The sequence below is a fragment of the Hyperoodon ampullatus genome, assembly GCF_949752795.1.
Source record: "Hyperoodon ampullatus genome assembly, chromosome: 15".
Taxonomy (NCBI): domain Eukaryota; kingdom Metazoa; phylum Chordata; class Mammalia; order Artiodactyla; family Ziphiidae; genus Hyperoodon; species Hyperoodon ampullatus.
Window position 1 is genome coordinate 42,731,375 of NC_136928.1, and position 16,339 is coordinate 42,747,713.

Here is a 16,339-nt window from a genome sequence, read left to right on the forward strand (position 1 = left end):
ATTGGCCCGGAGCTGCTGGGGCAGAGAGCAGGAGTGTAGCCATTGGCTGGAAGTCCTGGAAAGAATCTCAGCATTCCCTCTAGATAAATGCGTGGGACCAAGGCTTAGAAATGGCGCTGGGAAGGCGAATCTCACCTGGACTATGACTGAAAATTTTAAAGGCTTCAGTTCACGGTTGTATCCCCACCACTCAGTCCCGAACATTTTTCACACCCGCTGGCCCAGAAACGTTTGTAATTAAAAGGTTGTTTGAAAATACAAACCTGAGCAGAGTAGCTCTGTAAGACTTGCTGCTGATTCGCTCTTCAGTCAGTTTGCATCCTGTAGCTGAAGGCGGGTCTTTAAACTTTGCTGCGCAGATAGAAATAACTGGAGTTGAGCTTTCCAAGAGCAAAATCAAAGTAAATGTTCCTTTAAATAAATGTCTAGGTAACCAACCCTTTTGTTAAGTAACACCAACTCTCCTTTTAGATTGGGGTCATTTGTGGAATGGGTCTTCAAAGGTCATTGTCAGGGTACTTGGCATCCCAGAATATTTTCAAACAACCTTATATGTATTTACATAAATGGGGTCATATTGTATGTACAGTTATGAAACTTTGTTCACTTAATATTTGGTCATTTCATATAAACATAAAACTATCATTTCTGTACAGCTACATGGTATTCTATAAACTACCGTTTCGTTATTTTTATTTCTTGTATATACACACAGTATCTTACTTGGATGCATAGATGTCATTAGTGTGCACGGGGTTTTTTCCCTCCGTGGTGTGGATATACCATGCCATTCTTCCCTTCTACAAACTGCTAAAATGAACATCTGTGTGTCTCTAAGAACTGTTGGTTTATTGACTATTCCAAAGGATAGATTCTACCAGATTTGCTAAATGAAAGACTATCTATACTTAGATTTGTGTGACCAATTCTCAATAGCTAGGTTAAATTACTTCGATTTCTCAAATTTATAAACAATTCTGTAATGAACATACTTGCACATGTTTTTCAACTCTAGTCTCATTATTTACTTTGAATAAATTCCCAAAGGAAAGATTACCGAACCTATTTTTAAAAGCCTTTTTGAAAAATATCTTTACCAATCCACTAGGTTAAAGATGATACATAGTTTAAATTTGCATTTTTAAATTTGAATTTGAGCTTTATTTCATATTGATGAGCCTTTGTGTTTCTTCCTATGTTATTTTTTCATACCTTTTGACCATTTCTTCTTGGGATTTATTTTTCTTACTGATTTGAAAGAGCTTTTTATACATTAGTATAAGAATTTTAACTCTGTCACATGTTGCAGTGACATGTTTGTAATTTGTCTTTTAGTTCACTGTGTCTTTTGCCATATAGAAGTTTTACATTTTTTATGTAAATGATAGCCGATAAGTTATCTTCCTTAGTGGATAGCCATGCTCCAGGTACCACTTACTGGAAATGGGTGTGGTAAGTGTGGGGGGTTTTGAGTTACTGAGAAGAGGTAAAAGGAGAAAAGGACATCATCATTTTGGAGCTAAAATACTGTGACACCAGAAGGGGATTACTGTGGTTTCTTGTTCTCCTTTTCTGTCTTCTAAACCAGCTTAAAAGAGAAATACCCCTTTTCTGCCAGTTTCCTTTCTTCGTAAGGAAGTTACTTGTCAGGTTTCTAATGAGCATGAAGGCCACAAAGTGCTATCCAACTGCACTCAGCATTACCTGGCCTTAGGGTCTTTATCTTTAGTCTCTTGGGAGTGCTTTCCAATTCCACTGGAAGCAGATAATAACTGGAATGCACAAGCTCTTTCATTTATTTTCTCAGCGTCATTCTTCAATGTGGCCAATGTGAATTCCCTCAGGCCTGCAAGTTTTCTCATTTATTTCAAAACATTGAATTATTTCACTTTTCTCCTCAAATGTAAGGATTTTCTTTTTATTCAGTACTTGGGACCTTTATAAGAAGGATGCTTATACAGATTTAATATAATATATTCAATATGCTTATCATGAAATAAACACAAACTCAAAAGAACAGTGCACACACTCTTAGGGCAATGCATGTGGGGTGCTCTGGAGGAAGAATAAGAAGACAAGGTGGGTGTGTGTTGTGCATTTTACCATATATCACTTTGTTCAGCCAGGTAGTGTTTATCATGTTTTGCAGTGCTGCAAAGCATGGTCCTCTCTTGAAAAATCACAACTTCTTATTTTGGCAATTTTATCTGCTACATATGAACAGATTTTCACATTGAAGTTGTTTGTTGTAACAGAAAAGACTGAAATAGATAACATACTTACCCATGTAAGCATACACACACACACACACACACACACACACACACATATCTACAGTACTTTTACCATGGTGTTGATAAGAGGTTTAATTAGAGAACACATAAAAATTACTTGGGACCATGCTTGGTAACTTAGTAAATGCTCAATACATGTTAGCTATTATTATATGTAATTTAGATTCTTTTTTAACAGCTTGCATTCTCTTTATTTTGTCTCTCTTCACTGACAAGTCAGTTACCTTCTTTACTGCATTCCTACTGAAATCTCGTGCTTCTCCCCATCCCTGTATGGGAACTGAATCTCTGCCTTACTAAAGGGTTATAAAGTTCAGTCTTAACAAGATAATTACATTCCTCCAGATTTTTCAGGGACCACGTGAATAGCAACTACTTACATTTGTGTAGTAGTTCATAGGTTACAAAGAAATTTACATCTGTTTGACTCAGGACAACCTTAAGAGCTAAGTAAAGATGGTGTTAAGATTTCCCCCATCTTACGGATGATGTGTATTAGTTTGCTTGGACGGCTGTAGCAAGGTACCACAGACTGGGTGGCTTTGTCAAAGGCTAAGAAATAGCCAAAGTAAAACCAGTGAATCACCAAAGTAGTAATTAGTTAAAGTTTATTGTGCACACATCAAAAAGACAGTTTGCAGACCAGGAGCTCTTAAACCAAAACATGGAATGAGGCTCAAGGGTATATTATTATAAAGCAGCTTATGTAATGAGAAAGCAGCGACCGTTTATTCTTTACAGTGATTGGTTATAATATTAGAATTTTCTTAAACGATAGGGAATTTGTCAGTGATTACCTGATATCAACCTTGGGGAACAGTTCAAGTTTCGCTTATGATTTCCAGAGGCATAAACAAGAAATGACCCAGGTCAAGTAGGTCTCACACAACAAACTAACTTAAGCCTTGTTTGTATGACTAAACTGTTTTTATTGGCTAAGGGAATTTTCAAAGCCAGTCTCCCTTTGTTTCTGATCTTAATAGCTTGAGCAACAGAATTTTATTTTCTCATAGTTCTGGAGACTAGAAGGCTGACTTCAAGGTGTCAGGAGGTTTGGTTTCTTCTAAGGCCTCTCTTCCTGGCGTCTAGATGCTGCCTTCTCACTGTGTTCACATGGTCTTCCCTCTTTACCTGTCTGTGTCCAAATTGCCTCCTCTTATAAAGACATCAGTTGAAGAGGATCAGAATGTGACACCCTAAAATATGCCACTTTGGCATATTGATTATTTTGAGCTGAAGGCAGCTGAGAAACAGCAGATGCAGAAATAGCTCTCAGCTCTCCTCCATCTGCATAAAACAGGGCATAAATTTCCCATGAGAAACCTACTTACTTTCCCTGTACCAGGCAGAGGTGAGGAGAACACTCATCACTGGAGACGAGGAGTCAATGCTGGGATGAGTCTGCATAAACAGACTCTACTAAAATAACCCTTGTCTTCCATAAGAAGATATCTTAACCACTCCTTCCCCATGTATTTACAAGTCACTTCCGCACAATTTGTCAGCCCTAGAAGCCCAAGTCCTCTTTCCTTTGTCTAGTCACTTCTCCACAGTTTATCACCCTTTGTTAAAATGGTACATAAGCCCACAAGTCTCTCTGCTCTTTGACTTTTTTCACTTCTTTTTGGTGAAGCCCCCATGCATATAAAATTGTAAATATTAATAAAATTGTATGCCTTCCCTCCCATCAATCTGACTTTTGTCAGTTTAATTCATAGGCCCCAATGACTAAACCTAAGAGAGTAGAAGAAAGGTTTTCTCCTTCCCTACGTAGTCGTATTGGATTAGGGCCCACCCTAATGACCTCATTTTAACTTAATAACCCCTTTTAAGGCCCTCTCTCCAAATGCAGTCAAATTTTTAGGTACTGTGGTTGGAACTTCAACATATGAATGTTGGGGGACATGATTCAGCCCATAACAGGTGGGAAAACTGAGCTGTATGAGGTCACATTTCTTGCCCGGGGTCAGCACAAAGTCAGGGCTTGCAGTTCTCTGTACTTGACACTTAAGCAACAAAGTAACCTCCAATTTTAATTTTATAATATATCACAGAAGGTTTTCCATGTTTACATGATCCCTTTTAATGTTACCTAGTGTCTTAGCTTGGGCTGCTGTGAGAGAATACCATAGTCTAGGGGTCTTATAAACAACAGAAATTTCTTTTTCACAGTTCTGGAGGCTGAGAAATCCAAGATCAAAGAGTCAGCTGATTTGGTGAGGGCCCACTTCCTGGTTCATAGACCGCCATCATCTCTCTGTGTCCTCACAGGTGGTAGGGGTAAGTGAGCTCACCAGGGTCTCTTTATAAGGACACTAATCCCATTTATGAAGGCTCCTCATGACCTAGTCACCTACCAAAGACCCCCACCTCCTAATATCATCACTTTAGGGGTTGGGATTTCAACATACAAATTTTAACGGTACACAAGCAATTCATTTCCATTGTGTGGACATAATACAATTTATTTAAACAATTCCGTATTTACCTAGGCTGTTTCTTGCACTGTTTTAAAAATAAATGCGTCCTTCTAACTAAATCTTTGCACCTAATCTTTACCACTTTGTGAAAATGAATTCCTAAAAGTGGAATTGCTAAATCACACAGCAAGCAGTTTTTAAAGACGTGTACCTATGGAGTTTGGTTTTGTCTTAAGAGGAAGTATTGTGCATTCTGCAATCATCATGGTTAAATGCTAATTCTTATCCCTTTTATTATTGTTTTATATCCATGAGTCTACATGTCCCCACAAATGCACAAATATATCTCAGATACTTGGGAGATTGCTAATTTAGTCAGGGGGGGACTAGAGAAATGATTGTAAATTCCAGAGGACATAAAGTCTTTAATTTCACAAATGTATCTCCAACTCTAACACAATGATTCGCACTAAGAGACCCACAATGAGTATTTGATGAACATGTGAATTATGACTGGAGTACATAGAACCTCATATTTGCCTGAAAACAATCCATTTCTCTTTTCTGCTCCTGGGGGAGACAGTAAAGGTGTGACTACTGGCAGAGTGGGTTTTTTTTTAACTTTAGCAAAATATGCTTGCATTCTAGATCAGATTGCTTAAAGTTATTATTAGCAATAAGCTTAAAAATACCAATGCAACAGAAGTGTCATTTTCATATGTAATTTATAGAACATATAAAACAGCCCTAATGAACTACCTAATTACTACTCCAAATGGTATGAATTCAGCTTTTAAGTAAAGAAAGGAAAAAAGGTCACTGCTTTAATCCTCTAAATTGCTTTTATTCTGGCTATAGAAAGACTTTTTAGAAGTTCCAAATTATAGGTTCTTTCCCAATAGTCTTGATTATTTGGTTTATATAACAGCAAAGGGATGGAGGAGGTTTCCATGGGTTGGCAAATAAATAATTACCTGCCATATCTTCAGATTCTCCAATGAATCCTTAGATTTTTATTGCATTTGCAGATGTAGCATCACAGAATTTCCATTCTCTTTTCAATGTCTTTTGTTGCTTATAATCTATAAAATGTTCAACAACTTGATTTAAAATAAGAGCAAAGAAATGAAAATACAATGACTTTTCAAATTGTGACTTAACACATACATTTGGTGTGAAATGGCATAGCTTAGAATCCTTTCTTTACTCGTTGAGTGCATACTGTGTGCCAAGCACCATGCTAGAAACCAAGAATAAAGAGCTCCAGATATGGTACATTCTAAATTCCAACCGTATGATAGTTTGCTTATTTTCATTTCATCTCTAAATATTCAGGATCTTTGTGTGAATTACTCTTTTTCTTTCACCTCCTTTTCTTTAGTCATTAGGTTTTTTTCATTGTCTTATTTGTGTATATGTAGATAATTTTCCTGTTTTACTTTCTTCTCTTCCCTTCTACCTTGGATTACCTACTAAATTGACTCTTGCATTTGTCTTCTATTGTGTTTTCTTATCTATTTACTCTTTTTCTTTTAACTACTATATTAGTGACTTTGGGGAGGATGACTAATTTATAGAACATGTTTATATGCATCTTAGATCTGCTTTTAATTCTCTCTCTTAAAAGTGGCTATAGCCTAAATTAATGGCCTCTAAATTTTTTTGACCAGATACTCCATCAGTAAAAAAAAGTTTGAATACTCCTCTTAATATTTAAATATATATTTACTAATGACTTATGGACCTGTACATATACATATATGAATATAAACAATTGTGTAATGTATAATTAAAAAAACAAAAGTTGAAAATTGAAATTAACAAAGGATGAGATAAAAATATATAGGTTGAAATTCTAATACTTTTTCCCTGAGTGCCAGTGGATAATTTTGTGGACCCACTGTGGAGGCCACTAGCTTGGGCTTGATAAACTTGATAGTTTGGGCTTCTGGCATAGTAAGGAAGCCAGTGAGTGTCCTATTTGCTTTAGTCCCATTTTGAATATCTGGGAAAGATGATAAAGAAAATTTCAAGGTTCATATTTGGAGCCCAGAACATTGAGATCAAGTCTCTCAAGCAAAAAAGGATGACAGAAGCCTCTTCCACCATCAGAAGAGGTGGAATCAGATACCCTGACTGGGAACCATCCTGATGTCAGAGGCAGTAGGGAAGCGGGCTTAATGATGGAATATTTTTTAAGGATGGCAGGGGAACACTCTTTTATCTATTCATTTTAAAATGTTATCTTTATTACTTCTTCTGTTGGAAAAGTCATATGGTCAGCCCTTCATATCCACGGGTTCTGCATCCTCAGATTCAACCAAATGTGGATCAAAAGTACTTGAAAAAGAAAAATTCCAGAAAGTTCCAAAAAGCGAAACTTGAATTTGCCACACTGGCAACTATTTTCATAGCATTTACATTGTATTAGGTATTAGGAGTAATCTGGAGATGATTTAAAATAAAGCGGGATATGTATAGGTTATATACAAATACTGAAAATACTATGCAATTTTTCATAAGAGGCTTGAGCATCCACACATTTTGATATCCACAGGGGTCCTGGAACCAATCCCCCATGGATACCAAAGGATGATTGTATATATATATTGAAAAAAACTCAAACAGTATAGAACTACACAATGAAGAAAGTGAAAGTCTTCTATTTTTCCTACCGCCTAAAAAAAGCTCACTGTGATTGTTTGGTTTTCGGCCTCCAGATTTTTTTAATGTGCCTATTGACATATATTATTATCTTCTTTAACCAAGATGAGGCCATTCTCATTTGTCTAACTTGCTTTTACTTCATTTTCCAAGGATCTTTCAATATTAATACAAAGAAATTGTTCTTTCAAATGGATGCATGGTATTCCATTATACAGATGTACCTTTTTTTAATATAAATTATTTTAATTTTATTTATTTTTGGCTGCTTTGGGTCTTTGTTGCTGTGTACGGGCTTTCTCTAGTTGAGGCAAGCGGGGGCTACTCTTTGTTGCGGTGTGCGGGCTTATTGCGGTGGCTTCTTTTGTTGCAGAGCGCGGGCTCCAGGCACGTGGGCTTCAGTAGTTGTGGCTCGCAGGCTCAGTAGTTGTGGCTTACGGGCTTAGTTGTTCTGCGGCACATGGGACCTTCCCAGACCAGGGCTCGAACACATGTCCCCTGTGTTGGCAGGCGGATTCTTAACCACTGCGCCACCAGGGAAGCCCTAGATGTACCTTTTTAAAATGAATATCTTATTCATGCTCATTTATAATATTTTGCTCTTATAAACATTGCTACATTAAACATCAATGTACATGTATTTTTGCATTCTTGCCAAGTCATTTCATAAAAGAGAATTAGAAATCTGAGTGTAAGGATATGAAACATTTTTGGAACAATAAAATTTTCCATCAGTATTACCAAATTGCCCTCCAAAAGGCAGTACAAACGGACACTCTCACCAAAAGATTTTGTTTATATTTCCACACCTTTTCAGCACCAGAAACGTTAGTGTTTTAGTGATTTTTTTTTAATCTGAAAGGTTAAAAAAAATTTACTTGTTTTAATTTACCAATGTTTAATTGTTAATGAGGCTGAGGATGTTTCATATATTAATTGGCCATTTATGTTTGTGAAAGCAATAATTTTTTTAAAGAATATTACTCTTATTTTTATTTATTTATTTATTTATTTTAATTTGGTTTCTCCGGGTCTTAGTTGCGGCAGGTGGGCTCCTTAGATGTGGCTCACCCACTCCTTAGTTGTGGCATGTAGGCTCCTTAGTTATGTGTGGCATGCAAACTCTTAGTTACGGCATGCATGCGGATCTAGTTCCCTGACCAGGGATCGAACCTGGGCCCCCCGCATTGGGAGCACGAAGTCTTACCCACCGTGCCACCAGGGAAGCCCCGAAACCAATAATTTTTGTTTTGTTTCTTTTTAAATTTGTATTATACAAATTTGCACATACACCAAAGAAACACCATGCTTCAACAATTACCAACATTTTTGCCAAACCAGTCATGTCATTTTATATAGAGTTCTTTTACATAAAATTGGAAGATGTCATTTAGTGCCCTTTGACTCAGGCACTCAACTCTAATTCTTTGGCTAACTAGAACAAGTGTAAACTAAAGGGTAACAGCCAACCCTAGGCATCTTGCAGCAGTGAAAACGTAGTTGCTAATTGAGGCCACCAGATGGCAGACCACGGGGAAAAAGAAAAAGGAGAAGAAATTTACGCCTAGCAAGACCCAGCTTCAGGATGGCCCAAAGGTTTTAGGGAACTTTGTTTCCTATTAGTAGTGCGGGGCGGGGCGGGCAGATTAGTCAAAGGCATTGTTTTAAACCATAGTGATGTATTTAATTATCTGATAGTAATGTCATTTATTATCTGATGCATTTTATTATCAGATTAAATATCTTATATTTCCTTTTTCGTTTTTTTCTATGAATCTCTAGGGCTCCAAAAATAATGTTTTAATTGGAATTGCATCAGAATTATAAGTTAATTTGAAAAAAGTAAGATCCTCATACTGTTTATTTTTCCCATGAAAGAACATGATGTTTTCCCCATTTATTTGTCTCCATTTATATCTTTCAATAAGGATTACAGTTTTCCTTATAAAGATCATGCACATCACTCATTAAAAATTTCACTTGGGAACAGGTTTATTTTACATATATTCTAACTAGATTTTGACGATTTCATAGAAATATATTGACTTCTGCAGGGTTAATATTTACTCTCTGCATTCTTTTATTAAGAAATAACTATGGGGCTTCCCTGGTGGCGCAGTGGTTGAGGGTACGCCTGACAATGTGGGGGACGCGGGTTCGTGCCCCAGTCTGGGAGGATCCCGCGTGCCGCGGAGCGGCTTGGCCCGTGAGCCATGGCCGCTGGGCCTGCGCGTCAGGAGCCTGTGCTCCGCGGCGGGGGAGGCCGCAGCAGGGAGAGGCCCGCATACCGCAAAAAAAAAAAAAAAAAAAGAACTATGAGTTAGTTCTTTTTAATTTCCCTGCTGTGGAATTACTTAATCTGAAAAGCATCACAAAATTCTTGTGCTTGCCTTTCTACTATTTATTTCTCTTATTTCTGTTTCATACGTCATTACATTGGCTAAAAATGGCATAAAATATGAAATATTTAATAATGATAAATAATTATCTCTAGTATGTTTAACTGACTTTTTATTTGGAATAGACACTCATCGTGTTTATTTTAATTTTATATAGTAATATGTTTTTATTAAGAATATAAATGGATGTTGAATTTCACCTGGTGGCCTTTTAACATCTACTGAGAGGATCATATGATTTTTCTTATTTAATCAATTGATATGGTTATTTTATTAATGCTTTCTCGTATTGTCAGCTTTCCAGTCTAAGGTAAATTCTCCTTGATTTCAATGGGTTAAAGTTTTAGTGTATTTTGAACTAAATTTGCTAGCATTTTATTTATTTTGTGTCTGACATTCATAAGTTAGGTTTGTCTAAGTTTTTCTTCCGTGTCACATCTTTATTAGATTATAGTGTCAGAGCTATGTTTAGCTCATAAAAGAATTGGAGGGCTTCCCTGGTGGCGCAGTGGTTGAGAGTCCGCGTGCCAATGCAGGGGAAACGGGTTCGTGCCCTGGTCTGGGAAGATCCCACATGCCGCGGAGCGGCTGGGCCCGTGAGCCATGGCCGCTGGGCCTGTGCGTCCGGAGCCTGTGCTCCGCAACGGGAGAGACCACAACAGTGAGAGGCCCACATACCGCAAAAAAAAAAAAAAAAAAAAAAAGAATTGGATAACACCCAATCATTTTCTCTGTTTTATGTTCTGGAATAAATATGTAATGATTTTTATCTATTTTATTATTATTATGTTTCTAAGGCCGATCCAAAAAGAATGCAATTTTTAAAATTTAAATGAAAATAAACAAATGCTTGTATTAGACATGTTTTATAATTCAAAACCTTAAAGAACTGTAATAAAGGTTATTTCCCCCACCCCAACATGTTAAAGAAATGCCTGCCAAACCCATTATAAAAGATTATCTCTGCCTGAGTGTGCTCTGGGTTATACTATTACATAAAGCAGACAAAATCCTTTATTTTTCTCAGCTGTTCTGCTCAATCAGGGTGAGAAAATTATGCCTAGTGATTCAGCATCTGAAATGTTATACCAAGTCAAAAGTTGCTGCCTATATATTTTTCACAATAAGCTATTGCATTTCTTAGGTGCTGGTAGATAATAATATTCCAAGAAAGTGTATTTCTTGGGGGGAAAGAAAAAGGCAATAAAGAATTTTGACTCTTGTTTTATCTAGGAGTACATCTTGCCTCTAGAAGTAGCTCATGGCAAGTAGTTATGGTAAGCTTCCAGATGAATAATATTCAGAATTCATTATGGCTCTTCTGACAGATCACAGCTTTGTTCAACAGAACTCTCTGCCATGTTGGAAATGTTCTGTTTCTGTGTCCAATGTCTACTGTGGCTCTGAGGACTTGAAATGTGGCTAGTGCAAATGAGAAACTAAATTTTTATTTTTATTTATTTTTAATTAATTTAAATTTAAATAGCCACATGTGGCTAGTGGCTACCAAATTGGACAGCTCAACTTTCAAGGTACAAAATTTAATTAGTAGGGATACATTAAAAAATCCAGAATGTTTTCACCACTAAACATTTCCTTATTATGCATAAATAAATTTCATTTGCCAGTATTTTGACAACTGAGAATCAATATCAGTCTCTGCTCACTTCTCCAAAATTATTTACACTTGCATTTTAAAAACTTGGTTTAATACTTACCTCCCAGCTGAGCCACCTTCTTTTGCCATTCCGAGACGTATTCTGTTTTTCCTGTCGTGGCATTTGCTGTTGTTGTTGTTCCACTTTGTTTACATGCTTTTAGCTCTGTCATTAGGTGTTTTGTAATTTTGTATCCAAACCTACTGAATTTTTGGTACTTTCTTTAAAAAAAAATGATTTGGTTTAAAAATTGGACATGAACATTTGCCATGTATAATGATGGATAATTATATCAGAATCATAACAGTAAGATGATCATGGGTAAAATATGATCAAGAAGAATTTGCAAAAAAATTTTAATGAGAATTTATAAAAATAGAATTGGCACTTAGGAAGGAAACTGCAGCTATATCATTGAACTGCTTTTCAAGATGAAGCCAAATTATACTTTAAACTTTCTAAAAATGTGCACTTCAGTATACAGCAGTTTTACATGTATTCTCCACATCCAGTGCCACTATTATTAAAATTTTAAGATTTGGTGGTTATGTTATTGTAACAATCCTGCATGTCCTGCTTCTTGTATTTCTATAGCAGCAATCTGAATGTATACTTGACAAGTTTTATGATTTCAAATGACCTAATAAGATCTGGGAATTATTTCAGTTAATTATCTTTTGATTAACAGATTGCAAAGTACTATTTTAGAGAGATTGGAATAACCACTCATTTGAAGCTAAAGCTTCATCATTTAATAAATTAATTCATCATTCATGTCAGAAGCTTTAGTAATTGAGAATAGTGGTAGCCACCTATTTTTTTTAAAGGCTAATTTTAAATGAAATTATCTGTGACTGGAATCCAGATACTGAAAACATTGAAATATTGGACTGGCTGGGTACTTAAAAGAACAAGTTTCTATAAAGATGCTGAGTCTGGTGGTTGAGGCCATTCTAATAGGGATGAGAGAGGTGACTCACAAACTCTTCAGAAAGGAGATGCTACACCTCACTTAGATCAGTAACTGAGAAGATTAGTCTAGCTTCTTGTTACAATGCAATCTTATTACCTTGGTCCCCACCAACTCACAATTCATTATATAAAATTTAAGTTTTCATTGCTTCTTAGGAAAACATTTTGCTAACAATATAATAGTGTGAACACAGGAAATAATATAAAACATGAGACAATCCTTTTTATTTATCTATTTTTGTATGATTGCCTCATTTAAAAGTTAATGTAGTATAAGATCATTTTTTATGATGGCTAAGGGTATTAACTATTTTTACCTGTTTTTGTTTTTTTGTTTTGGGGTTTTTTTTTTGGCCACTCTGCATGGCTTGCAGGATCTTAGTTCCCAGGGATGGAACCTGGGCCCCCTCGTAGTGGAAGCATGGAGTCCTAATCACTGGACCACCAGGGAATTACCTACCTGTTCATTTTTTCAGATAATTTCAGAATTATTTTATCAAGTTCTTTGAAAGTATTTTAAATTGGGATTTTGCCTAATTGCTTTAAATGTTTTAATTGGTAGGAGAATGGCATTATTAAAATATTAGTCTTAAATATGGTACTACTTTTCTTGTACTTAATATCTTTCAGGAAGATCTTCTAATTTTCTTCATATTGGTGATATATTTTCCATTAAAGTTCATTAACATATATTCATATCTGCTGCTATTACACATTAGGATTCCTTTCTAATTACATATTTCAAACTGGGTATTGTTAGTACATATGAATGTTATTTCAATTTTATATATCTACCTTATTTCCAAGCATTTTTCTAAGCTCTTTAAAGCATTCTGGGGACTCCCCTGGTGGCGCAGTGGTTAAGAATCCACCTGCCAATGCAGGGGACACGGGTTCGATCCCTGGTCCAGGAAGATCCCACATGCCGGGGAGCAACTAAGCCCATGTGCCACAACTACTGAGCTTGCATGCCACAACTACTGAAGCCCGTGGGCCTAGAGCCCGTGCTCCACAACAGAGAGAAGCCACCACAATGAGAAGCCCGTGCACCGCAACATAGAGTAGCCCCCGCTTGCCACAACTAGAGAGAAAGTCCACGTGCAGCAACAAAGACCCAATGCAGCCAAAATTAATGAATAAATAAATTTATTTTTTTAAAAGTATTCTGTATTCCTCTCCCAAATATGGAAATTTCTTCTGTTGTCTTTGTTTGTTTTTTTTTTTTTTTTTGCGGTATGTGGGCCTCCCACTGCTGTGGCGTCTCCCGCCACGGAGCACAGGCTCCGGACGCACAGGCCCAACGGCCATGGCTCACGAGCCCAGCCACTCCGCGGCATGCGGGATCCTCCCGGACCGGGGCACGAACCCGTTTCCCCTGCATCGGCAGGCGGACTCCCAACCACTGCGCCACCAGGGAAGCCCATGTTGTCTATTTTCTTAACCAAAAATAATATCTATTCATTTCATACATGTAATGTTTACTAAAGTTTGAGACTCACTGCGGTTGAGAGCACTGGTCTATCACATGTAGACAAAGGGCTCTTGCCAGCAAAATTAGGATAACATAGGCAATTTATACTCCAGAATAGCAGCAAATCAATTTCTGCTTAGACATTCAAGGATGCATAGGGAAGATTTTGTTAGAGGAAAAGTCACCTTAAGAGTGTTTGAAAGTAGTTGCCATAAACTTCTGAAGCTTTTGAAGAGGTCATTGTTATGTTGGTGTGTTGGCAATAAAAAAGGCATTTATTTAATATTAATCGAATGAATGAATATATGTATCATTTGCTGTGCTCTGAAGGTATAGTGTTGAGAAAAACAGACCTCAAGGGTAGATAGACATTAAACAAAGACTTAGATAAATACATCATCCATTCTTGGAGTGGAGAATTTGAGGATCCCGGAAATCATGGCAGCCACAGGAACCCTCTCCAATGTGACCTTAACCACCCACAGGAAATCTAACTGTAATTAACACCATTCCCTTTGGAGTTTCCAAGCCCAAATCCCTGATCTGTGAAACAAAGGTTCAAAATAGACTATGAGAGGGTCCTACTGGGTACCTTTGTCAAACAGATGAAAAACTAGGTAGGACAGACCTAAATCATCACTCCACCTTCAGTTAGGTGCCTAAACCTTCTATTGCTTGACCAATTTCCTTCCCCACTTGCAAATTACTAAATATTCTCAATTAATTTTCAAGGAACTACCAGAGCCTGAGATCTTAGTCTGGAGTATCTGAACAGCAGATAAACCAAGCTATTTGTATTACCCATAGGCCAAGGACTTTCACTGATGCCCATAGCCAATGTTCAGGGTATCCAAACCATGCACTGGCTATCTCATTTGTACCCCCAAAACAGGATTCAAACTCCATGATCCATTACATTTGTGTGGAGCCTCATGTGCTTAAGACTAAGAACTGTGTAAAACTTGCCTGATAACAGTTCATGGGGAGCAGTGGTTTCCAGAGAAATGTTCCACTATTTTCACTTATAAACATTGCAATTTCCCAAAGCTCTGATACTTTAGGAAATAATTTGGTCTATAATCATTCAATCAGTCCAGTCAGGAAAACTGTAACCACTGTATGTAGTTCAAACAGAAAGGGATTTAATTCTAAGAAATGTTTACGAAGGTGTTGGGAGGGCTAGAGGAAAGAAGAAGGAATGTTACCCAGAGTTGAGAAAGCTGCTACCACCATGCTTAGGCTGGAGCCCTCCAGCTGCATTTGCTGGGTAGCCGTGCAGGAACTCCACCTCCACAGAACGGGCACCCTGTGGCCCGTGCTGAATCTGCTGTTGAGACCCCTCTACCACTGGTACCAGTCTTAAAATTGCTGCTTCTTTTCTTCCACCAGTGACTCCCATTGGCCAAACCTGACCAGAAGCCAGTTAGTAAAGGATTCTGGGGAATGGAGTTACAGGCTTCTAGCCCCTACGATTATGGAATACAGAAAGGAGAGAGAGTATGGCATTGTGCCAGCAGAAAAATAATTGACACAGTAATATTCTCAGGTCGATCCTTAATCATTTTAATCAGTTACATTAGGTAGAAAATTACTTCTGAATGGATTGGATAAGTGTATAGCAATAATCACTTTCCCTTCATTTCTTGGGAAATCTTGCTTTTGAGACTTATTAAGATGGTAGTAGCACAAGACAGAGATAGAGAGTCAAGGATGGTTGAAAAGGGGAAGAATGGACAGGACAGAACAGGTCCAGGGGCAGACACATGGATAATTAACTTGATGAAAGGCCAGTATGGATTTTGAAAAAGACTTCATCTTTCTAATAAAAAAATATTTTGTCTCTAAAATTGAGGGTGGAGGTAGGGCAACAATAAAAACCTTTCTTTGGGCTTCCCTGGTGGCGCAGTGGTTGAGAGTCCGCCTGCCGATGCAGGGGACACGGGTTTGTGCCCTGGTCCGGGAAGATCCCACATGCCGCAGAGCGGCTGGGCCCGTGAGCCATGGCCGCTGGGCCGGAGCGTCCGGAGCCTGTGCTCCACAACGGGAGAGGCCACAACAATGAGAGGCCCGCGTACCGCAAAAAAAAAAAAAAAAAAAAAAAAAAAAAAAAAAAAAAAACCTTTCTTTTTGTCTGAGTAGCAAGAGCCAATGAGTTTCATAAGCTGGGGGTGGGGCAGGAATCTAGCTTGATAATTATATGCAAATTCTCCTTTATAATGGAAGAAAAATGAGTCAGCAAAAATACAAAGCTACATAAATTAGCACCTTCAGTGTCTTTAGACAAGTGAAACAGCCGAATAGAGTCGTCCCCAAATTAACTTCCTTTCATATTCCATCCAGGCACATCCACTAGAGTTTGTAAAAGGCTCACATTACCATCAGTTGATACCTGATGTGGAATTTTTTCTAACTTCTTTATATTTCCACCACTTTCACTCTGATTCACAAAATGCTTTATTAG